Source organism: Aulonocara stuartgranti (assembly GCF_965226115.1).
Source record: "Aulonocara stuartgranti genome assembly, chromosome: 13".
Classification (NCBI taxonomy): domain Eukaryota; kingdom Metazoa; phylum Chordata; class Actinopteri; order Cichliformes; family Cichlidae; genus Aulonocara; species Aulonocara stuartgranti.
This window is the reverse complement of record NC_138949.1, coordinates 35973119-35982127: the sequence shown is the minus strand read 5'-3', so window position 1 is coordinate 35982127 and position 9009 is coordinate 35973119. Positions and strand designations below refer to the sequence as shown.

Genomic DNA, 9009 nt, shown 5'->3' with positions numbered 1-9009 from the left:
AATTGAGTCCTGATTACATGGTAAAAAAAAAAAAGAACTGATTACATTTTGAATTAGATGGCAGCAAAAAAGCTGCTTATATATTTCTGAACTCAAGAACAAATTGCTGTAGTTTTGTGAGCGCAGAGAAAATAAAGAGACCATGCAGAAAATGGCTAATTTAACTGAAAGTCATGAAACGGAGAGTTGATCTAAAATAAAGTTTACCAAAAGCAAACAAACCAAACACACTTCAAAAGAAAGGGAAATATGACGGTCAAGTGCTGATGTGTACGTTTCCTACAGGACCCTCCTCACTCTTCACAGACATTTAGGAGCAAACGGGTCGAGTTCGAGAGGATCGCTAAAAAAATGCTGCCCCCATGTCAGATTGAATGGCTGGTAGTCAACATAGCTGAGACACGGCCAACTGCAACCAAATGATGGTGACACATTACAAAAAGGCTGAGAGAATGCTGATCTGACATGTAAGGAGACAAACTGCTTTCACTCCAGGATCAGGTTCTAACTCAGGGCTACTTTTAGATTTCACTGCTCAAGCACCGCTTGCCTGCTTTATGCCTGCTCATGCTTCACAGAGTGTTTCTGTGTCACACCTTACTGGTCCCAATATAGAGGACCAGTACAGTGATCACAATGAATCAGTAATGAATGTGCAATAAAATATGCCTTAGTAAATTCATATATGAATCTTCTATTTCTTTAGACATTACTAAAGTAATTTATTCTTTGATTAGTTTAAAATAAAATTGCTAATTATACATATTTCAAAACGAATTATTAATCCAATACTAAATAATTTAAATTGAAAATGGATTCCTCAATAAAAACTTCATTTCAGAAACATTTTGAATTACAAATTACAAAACAAATCTTCAAAACCTTTTTAAAAAAAATAAAGTTTCAAAAGCAGAAATAAATAAATGGACTCAAAGACGTCTATCTGATATTTTAAATGTTAATTGCACGTTGTCCCTGTGTTTATGTTCTCTCCGGGTACTCTAGCTTCCTCCCGCAGACCACAGACATGCAGTTACTGGGGTTAACTGGTGATTCTAAACAGCCATAGGTGTGAGTGTGAATGGTATGGAGTGAATGGTGAATGGCCCTGTAATAAACTACTGACTGGACAGGGTACACCCTGGACACGGTAAGGGTCTTATTGCAGTGCAATTTTTTAAATTTAATATGCTCTATGTTAAGGGAGAAATCAAGATATTGTTAAATGTGTAATTTGTGGGAATCTTGGAAATGTATTGTAGAGTAACTTCCAATAAACCAAGTTCATAGAGGGAGTCTATGGCTGACGCGCGTTCCTGGGTTTCCAAAAGAAATGCCTCCAGTTTAATTTTGACTTGAGGATTATTTATTTATTACAAATTCCTTCCAAAATAAGCATTAAAGTTCCAAAAATAAGACATTTAACCAGTACCCCGTGTGCACACGCTCAGAAACCGTGAGACTCCTGAGCGTCCATGCTCCTGCTCGTTCCCTCACACAGGCTTTCATGCTGCTATTGCACTTACATACTTAAAGTGATAGCACCTCTTTTAGACTCTAATCCCACACAGTCACATAACCTTACATAAACATAAATGTTCAAATGTATTAATCCTGGAAAGATCAACTACGTAACGAATCTATGGATTATAAAACAAACATGAACTTAATCGCAAATTAAAATCTAAAGCAGACGTCTGGCGCCTATGTGTATGTTTAGGGAAGCTTCGTCTTGCCTTCAAATGTTTGTTGAGATGTCTCTACTTTTATAATATATTTCTTCTTTTAATAGTAGATGTATGTTTTTATCACACAGAACACAGACATGGAGGCTAAAAGCATGATGAAGGAAATATTTATGGGGCAGAGGAGATACGCAGCGAGAATATGCCCGACTGGAGTCTTCATTCAAGCTGTGGTGGTCCTCACTGGTTTGGCCAGCACTGTACGGGCATGGGGTTTGCCACAGCGCTGTTGGAAGTTTAGCAGACGATATTTGGGAATCTTCATTGACACAAATTGTCATCCAAGGCTTGCCTCTCTAAAGCAAGTTTTTAGGGTGAGTTGAACAAGACTAACAGGAGGCAGTTCCCCTTAATGTCAGCTTTAAGATAAAAACAGAAGTAACTTATTTTGCTTGGAATTTTAAAATGTGTTTAGTCTTTTACAAAGTGTTGTGCAAAAGACAGATAGTGGAGGAAAAGAGCTGAGTAAACAAGAAACAGTGCATCATGGGAAGCCACACAGGCTAGTTTAAAATTATGTTTTTATGTCCTCCTTATAAGGATAAGGATTTATGGAGATATGTGTACACATGAAAAGTTAAGTGTTACTGTATTTACAGGGGCCGTGATGTGGGTTAACACTAAAGTAATGCAAAGAGCATTTAATGAATAATTTAATCTCTACAGGGACACTATCTCTACTTTCAAGATTAGGCTTCAAACGTTCCTTTTTGCTAAAGCATATAGTTAGGGCTGGACCAGGTGACCCTGAATCCTCCCTTAGTTATGCTGCAATAGACGTAGGCTGCCGGGGATTCCCATTATGCACTGGGTGTTTCTTCTTCACTCATCTTTTTCACTCACTGTGACTTTATACACCAACACCAACTGGTTGCAGCAGATGGCCCCGCCCATCCCTGAGCCTGGTTCTGCCGGAGGTTTCTTCCTGTTAAAAGGGAGTTTTTCCTTCCCACTGTCGCCAAAGTGCTGCTCATAGGGGGTCATATCTATTATTGTACGATCTACTGTGCAATATAAAGCACCTTGAGGCGACTGTTGTTGTGGTTTGGTGCTATACAAATAAAAAAATTAAAAATTAAAAATTAAATTGAATTGAAATCGAATTGATCTAGAATGTTGTGATGCTGTTCTCTGTTTTGTAGCTCATTGTCAGTAGTGTCAGTAGTGTTTCTACTGTTTAACTTGGTCTTATTTACAGAGGTCACCAAACAACTCTGTGTACATGCATTCATTTTACATCAATCTAGGAGCAACTGGAGAGTGGTGCTGAAGATACCAGCTTTACAATATTGGCCACCAGGCAGGCAGAGAAGTGTGGGCTTACATGGACTGGGCAAATGACCCTCACTATGCAGTCATGAATACCTGGCTTCCAATTGCCCAGTCTTCACTCCAGAGATGTGGGCCAGCTCATGTAGTTCAGACACCGGCAGGTCAACATTTGGTTGATGAGATATAACAGTAACAATGTTTCCCAAAAACAAAAGAGGGAGAAGCAAAGCCTGGGGATGCTTAAGTAGCCTTTTCTTCAAAACCCAGGATTTTACATCTGCCCCTGTCTGCCCACCAGACCCACACCCTTCATGTCACTAGTGGCTAAATCACTGGGTGCTGTGACAGTCATTGTGGTTCATTTATTTGTGTACTGTGTAATAACAACAGATACGTTGGTTTTATGCTACTTCTACTACTAGCAGGAGTTAAAGGGGGATTTTATAGGTGGAGAACCCTAAGACTGGCTGCAAAGGGAAAAGCATCGCTTAGAAATAAAACTAAATGAGCTCCAGTTGATTCTGGGTACATGCTGTGATGAGCTAACTTGTACTTCTACTTTGCGATTCATTGATTCTTTGTGGTTTTGCAAGATACAATTAGCATAGAGCAGAGCTGAGATGAGCTCATTGGAACAGCTCTTCCAGTGACAGTTCCAGTTACTCATGTGGCCCTTTGGGAAGATGAATTTCCCACCTTTGCCTTTCATGTTTATTAAGCATCCCACTTTCACTCACACTCTGATGGATGCATCAGGGCAATTTCAATGCCAGCATATGGCCCAGGGGTACCTTAATACAACCCACTGACCTAGCTGTACACCTTAAGCCACAGCTGGAAGGTGCACAGCTGGAAGGTGCACAGCTGTGGGCGCTTACTTTGGGCAAAAAACAAAAACACTTGACTAAAGAATTTGTCTACATAAGCGAAGTCATCTAAAGAGGGTTTTGTAAAAATAACACTATACTGCTAGCCTTTCAACACAAATTGTTTTGAGACAGCAGTGAGTCCATAACCGAAGATGAAGGGCAGAGCTTTAAGCAGTCTTCTCTCTACGTTGTTGAACCATTTCATAAATGACACTATTGCAGCACGCCCAACTTTATCCATTTTGAAGACAGGAAGCTTGTCATGAGACAATATTAAATCACTGTTTTCTGCAATCCTCATCATCTGTAACCTGGTGAACCCAGAGAAACGTTTGTTGTCTGAGTCATTAGAGATCCTGCACTGACCCCTGGTGGTAGAAGTCAAATAGAGTTTCAGCAACAGCCTATTGTGACAGAAACAATCTTACGCTGTTCTCGGGACCCTGTAAGCTAAAATTACTGTTCCTAGCTTGTCCTTTGTCCTTTCAGGAAGCAATGTCTCACAATCTCACTAACATTTTGAATCAACTTTATTTTTAAAAATCACTGATGTGCAGAGGGGGTTTGTTAAGCCACTTACCTATTGTTCAAGCATAAACGTTCACTTAACTGCAGGGATGAGCCACTGTTGTGTCTACATAAACAGTTTAGTAAAGAGCCAATCTTAAATTGTTACTAGCCTGTCGTAAACCCACGTAATCTGTTCCCAGTTTTTTGTCTATGAAAAACCTGAAGTATGTTGGAATCGTGTACAATGTGACATTAAAAACTGAGCAAAGTGGACGAAGATGTGGCAGACCTGAAAAACTATCTACAGCAGTCCAGCGGTGATTTCCTCCAGAAACAGTAAAACACTGAAACATGGACTGGGAGTGATATAAAGCTTTACGCTCAGCACTCACTTTTACAGTCCACATTCATAGATGTGCTTTTTTCCTATGCATAAGGATTTTTATGTGTTATTCACAAATATCCTAAAACTCACCAACTCAGACTTCAGTATCTTCCCCAAGGGCATTTCAACAAGCAGACCTCATGAGCTACAGACCCAACTACAGACCTTCCACCTGGCAGATGATCCACTCTATACTGTGGGTTGGGTGGACAGGTTTGGGTTTTGGGGCGGAGCTGTGGGAAGTCTCCCACATGTTCATACCTGCAGCACATTGCCATCACCTGAACTGCGTATTTAAGGACCAGCTGTGGCACTGCTTCTAAGACTTATCATCCCATCCCCATCGGTAGTAAATGAAACTGTTTCCAGTGTGCACTTTGCTTATGTTGGATCCGGCTATTCTCTTGCATTTGTCTCCCAGTCACCTGTCTGGATAACTCAAGTGTCTCACAGCTACATCTCGCCTGGAGCACAATGCTGCCGGTTTGTCCAAGCCCGGAGTCCGCTGTGGACCTGGCCACTCTCCACCGTTTTGATGTACATCACTCCCAAAAGCCACCTACTGGTTCCCCTCACAGCTATCCTGTCTACTAAGCCAAGTAAGAATACTTCCATTATCTCCAAAGTCTTTGCTCATTTCCTCCCTACCAGTCACTGCTTATACTTCTCTGATGTCATCTTAAGAACACAGCAGTGGAAAAATACTCTTAATGAAGGGATTAAGTAAAAACAACACACACACACAAAGACAGATGACCCTGTGGGTGGTCTATCCTTCAAGCTCCTCTACCAGAGGCCTGGGAGCTTGAGGGTCCTGTGCAGTATCTTAGCTGTTCCCAGGACTGCGCTCTTCTGGACAGAGCTCTCCGATGTTGTTTCTGGGATCTGCTGGAGCCACTCGCCTAGCTTGGGAGTCACTGCACAGAGTGCTTCGATTACCACTGGGACCAGTTACCTTCACCCTCCACATTTTCTCGAGCTCGAGGTAATTCTCCACCACCCTTGGGGGCGTCTCCCAGTTTGACCTCAGGACTTCCAGGTTATACTCGGCACAGATGTTCCTGTACACTATGCCGGCCACTTGGTTATGGCGTTCCATGTATGCCTTGCCTGCTAGCATCTTACACCCTGCTGTTATGTGCTGGATTGTCTAAGGGGCATCTTTACACAGCCTGCACCTGGGGTCTTACCTGGTGTGATAGACCCCAGCCTCTATGGATCTTGTGCTCTGAGCTTGCTCCTGTGCTGCCATATATATATGGCAGCATATATGGGGTTTCCATGGTGATACTGAACACCAGTCCCACCTCAAAACCTCCACCACTCCTCCCAGGGATCTGAGGAGATGAAGCAGGGAGAAACAAGCTAGTTGGGTCTTCCTGGTAAATGCTCTGCAGTTGGTGGCTGCACTAGAGGGGAGCAGAGGAGGCTCCTTCTCAGGGACAGAACAGGCCACTCAGCCATTTGGTCCTCTGACAATGCAACTGTCACCTCATTGCTCATCCATAATCATTTTGAGGATATCTCTGAAAGTGGATGCAAAGGTTTTATGGATTGATGTATCCAAATTTGAAATTTATGGTTATATGTGTATGTATGTATGGAGCACATCAGGACAGAGGTACAAGCTATCTATCTGTAAAACACACTGGAGGCTCTGTTGTGGTGGGATCATCCTTATTCCCATCCCATTGAACATGATCACCGTAAAAATAAAAATAAATCAACTGAAATGTAAAAAAAAAAACTGTGCAAACAACCACAGTAATGTGAAACAATGTGACAGAGAGAGGGAGACAGTTTTTCTGAACCCAATTCAGGTTTAACGTACACGAAAAACAGCTATTTCCAATCATGCGAGGGAAGGGGGGAGTTGCAGGATGTGCCACTAACACAGTGATTAGCACAACAGAGAAGCTCACATCCTAAGATGTAATGTTTGTGAAATTCAACACTGTGTAGTGATGTTAGGAAGAATCAAGGGCAAACACGTTATAACAGATGCAGATCTTCAGTAGGTGGATGTAGCTGTGCCTGCATCTATTGGCTCTGGTCAATTAAAGATGGACTCAAATGATGGTAAATGAACTGATTCTTATACAGCGCTTTTCTACTCTCCCAGAGTACTCAAAGCACTGTATACAACATTCACCCAATCACACCCATTCTCACTGACTCTAAACTGATTTCTAACGACATTCACACTCCGATGGATGCAGCGGAGAGCAACTTGGAGTTAGTATCTTGGCCAGGGATACTTGGCATGCAGACTGGAGGAGCCAGGGATCAAACCACCAACCTTCCAATCAGTAGGTGACCTGCTCTACCTCCTGAGCTACAGCTAAATGATCTGACTGTTGTGATGTCTCTAGGATTATCAGCCCGAGTCTCACACCCCCAGTCTGGATGCTTAAGGACAGATGTCCACTTCCTGTTTCATTCCACTTTGGACTCTATTCACAGCCTTCACTCTTTAGCTAACAAACGCCAGGGATATGCAGTGAAATACACTCACAGGCCTATTGTGGTGCCGTTTTAGGCTGTAAGCTATTTATTTGGGCTAATGTGGATTTTACCAGCAGTTACTTTGCCGTAGGATTGTGTTGCGTTGATCTCCGTTAGAGCTGTCGGGGGCGTTTTTGCAGGATTTTCCCTCCGCTGAATTTTTCCCCTTTGCAGCATCAGTAGCACAGAGCCAGCCTCCGACCAACTACGCTGTTCCTGCTTGCAGTGTGGGATTTTTTTCCTGAGGTCTGGAACCAGGATTATTAGGCACAAGGACGGCAAAACACAACGGCCCGTCTGTTGCTGCACAGGAGCGTCACGAGTTCGCGCAGATTCACGTTAGAAAAACAGGTAGAAACTTGGGCTTTATTTGATGTTTCGAAGCGCAGCGCACATCCGGATCGACGGGGACGCGTTACTTTCCGTGTGTTGGAGCCTCCGTGGAAAACGAAGGGGCGGGTGGGTCTGCTGTGGAGAAAAGGCTCGTTCAGGTTCATGTCTGTGTGGTACGGTAACGGATGTGCGCGGAGCCGTTAAACGTTGAAGCTGCTACATGGTGCCGACCCGACCTAGCTAACGTCCGCTCGTAGCTTCGTGTCCACGCTGACTTCGTGTCCGTGAAGGAATAAAAACACTTCTCAGTGGGAGCGAAGCCGGCTCCGACACTTTCCGTGAGCCAGCCGTCAAAGCGAGGCTTTTGTGGCGACGCCGTAAAGGTGTCGCTCGCCTGGCTCCGACCTAGCTCGGTACAGTAACGTTAGCTTACATGCTGAGGTCGCGTTCCCCTTTTCTCCGTTTACACTACACGCACGTACACTATCCACACTATTAACACTAGCGACGTGATGCTGTTTGTACATACGTGGGGACGATGTGCGTGAACTCCAGCGGCACGGATGCAGGCCGCAGCATATCAATAACCTTTCCGAATAGCGCGGCGTGGAAAACAAACACCGTGCCCTTCATTATGACACCACGCACACACACAGCCACACGTGTAAAAGAATGTGCAATGAAAGCACACGCAGCTAGTGTGTTCACGCCGGGACTGCGTCTCCCACCAGCACCTGGCTGACGTCAGAAACCATGTTCTCACCTGAGCGTCACGTATGTGGGGACAGCTGTGAACACAGGATGCTTGAAAAGCTGTCAAATAATAACTCGCTGTTTCTGATTGAATTTGTTTAATATACATTAATGTACAGTTTCCATTGAACTCTGTATTTAATTCAATTAGTTTTATTTGTACAGCATCAAATCACTGCAACAGGCGCCTCAAGGTGCTTTGTGTAAGGGCGACCCTACAATCATATGACCCCCAATGAGCAAGCAGTTTGGCGACAGTGGGAAGGAAAAACTCCCTTTTAACAGGAAGAAACCTCCGGCAGAACCAGGCTCAGGGAGGGGCGGGGCCATCTGCCTATACACGGGTGGAGTTTTCATGTTCTCTCTGTTCCCCTGTGTTTCTGCTGGGCCTCCAGCTTTCTCCCCAAAGTCATGCTAATTAATTTGTGATTCTAAATTGGCAGTGGCTGTGAGCTCCATATAAAACAGTGCATTCATTTACAGTTAAAACATGTCATCAGGATGATGGGAAAGGGGTTATTTACATGCCACTGCATTGATCTGGTTTCACTGCGGCTGAGTGTTGTGGAAATTGTGAGGACACACGTATTTATTTAGTACAGTTTAGAGGAACAGAGCATCCTGCTAACGAGAGTTT

At 43.5% G+C, this 9009-nt stretch overlaps 1 protein-coding gene across 1 annotated transcript in view; it reads left to right on the top strand.

The window, feature by feature from the left end:
• The first annotated feature begins 7219 nt into the window (after positions 1–7219).
• Positions 7220–9009, top strand: part of macroh2a2 (macroH2A.2 histone) — a 10082-nt gene continuing 8292 nt past the window's right edge. Inside the window, exon 1 of the mRNA XM_082558387.1 lies at positions 7220–7637. The gene's annotated coding sequence lies outside the window, so the exon portion shown is untranslated. The remainder of the gene's footprint in view (positions 7638–9009) is intronic.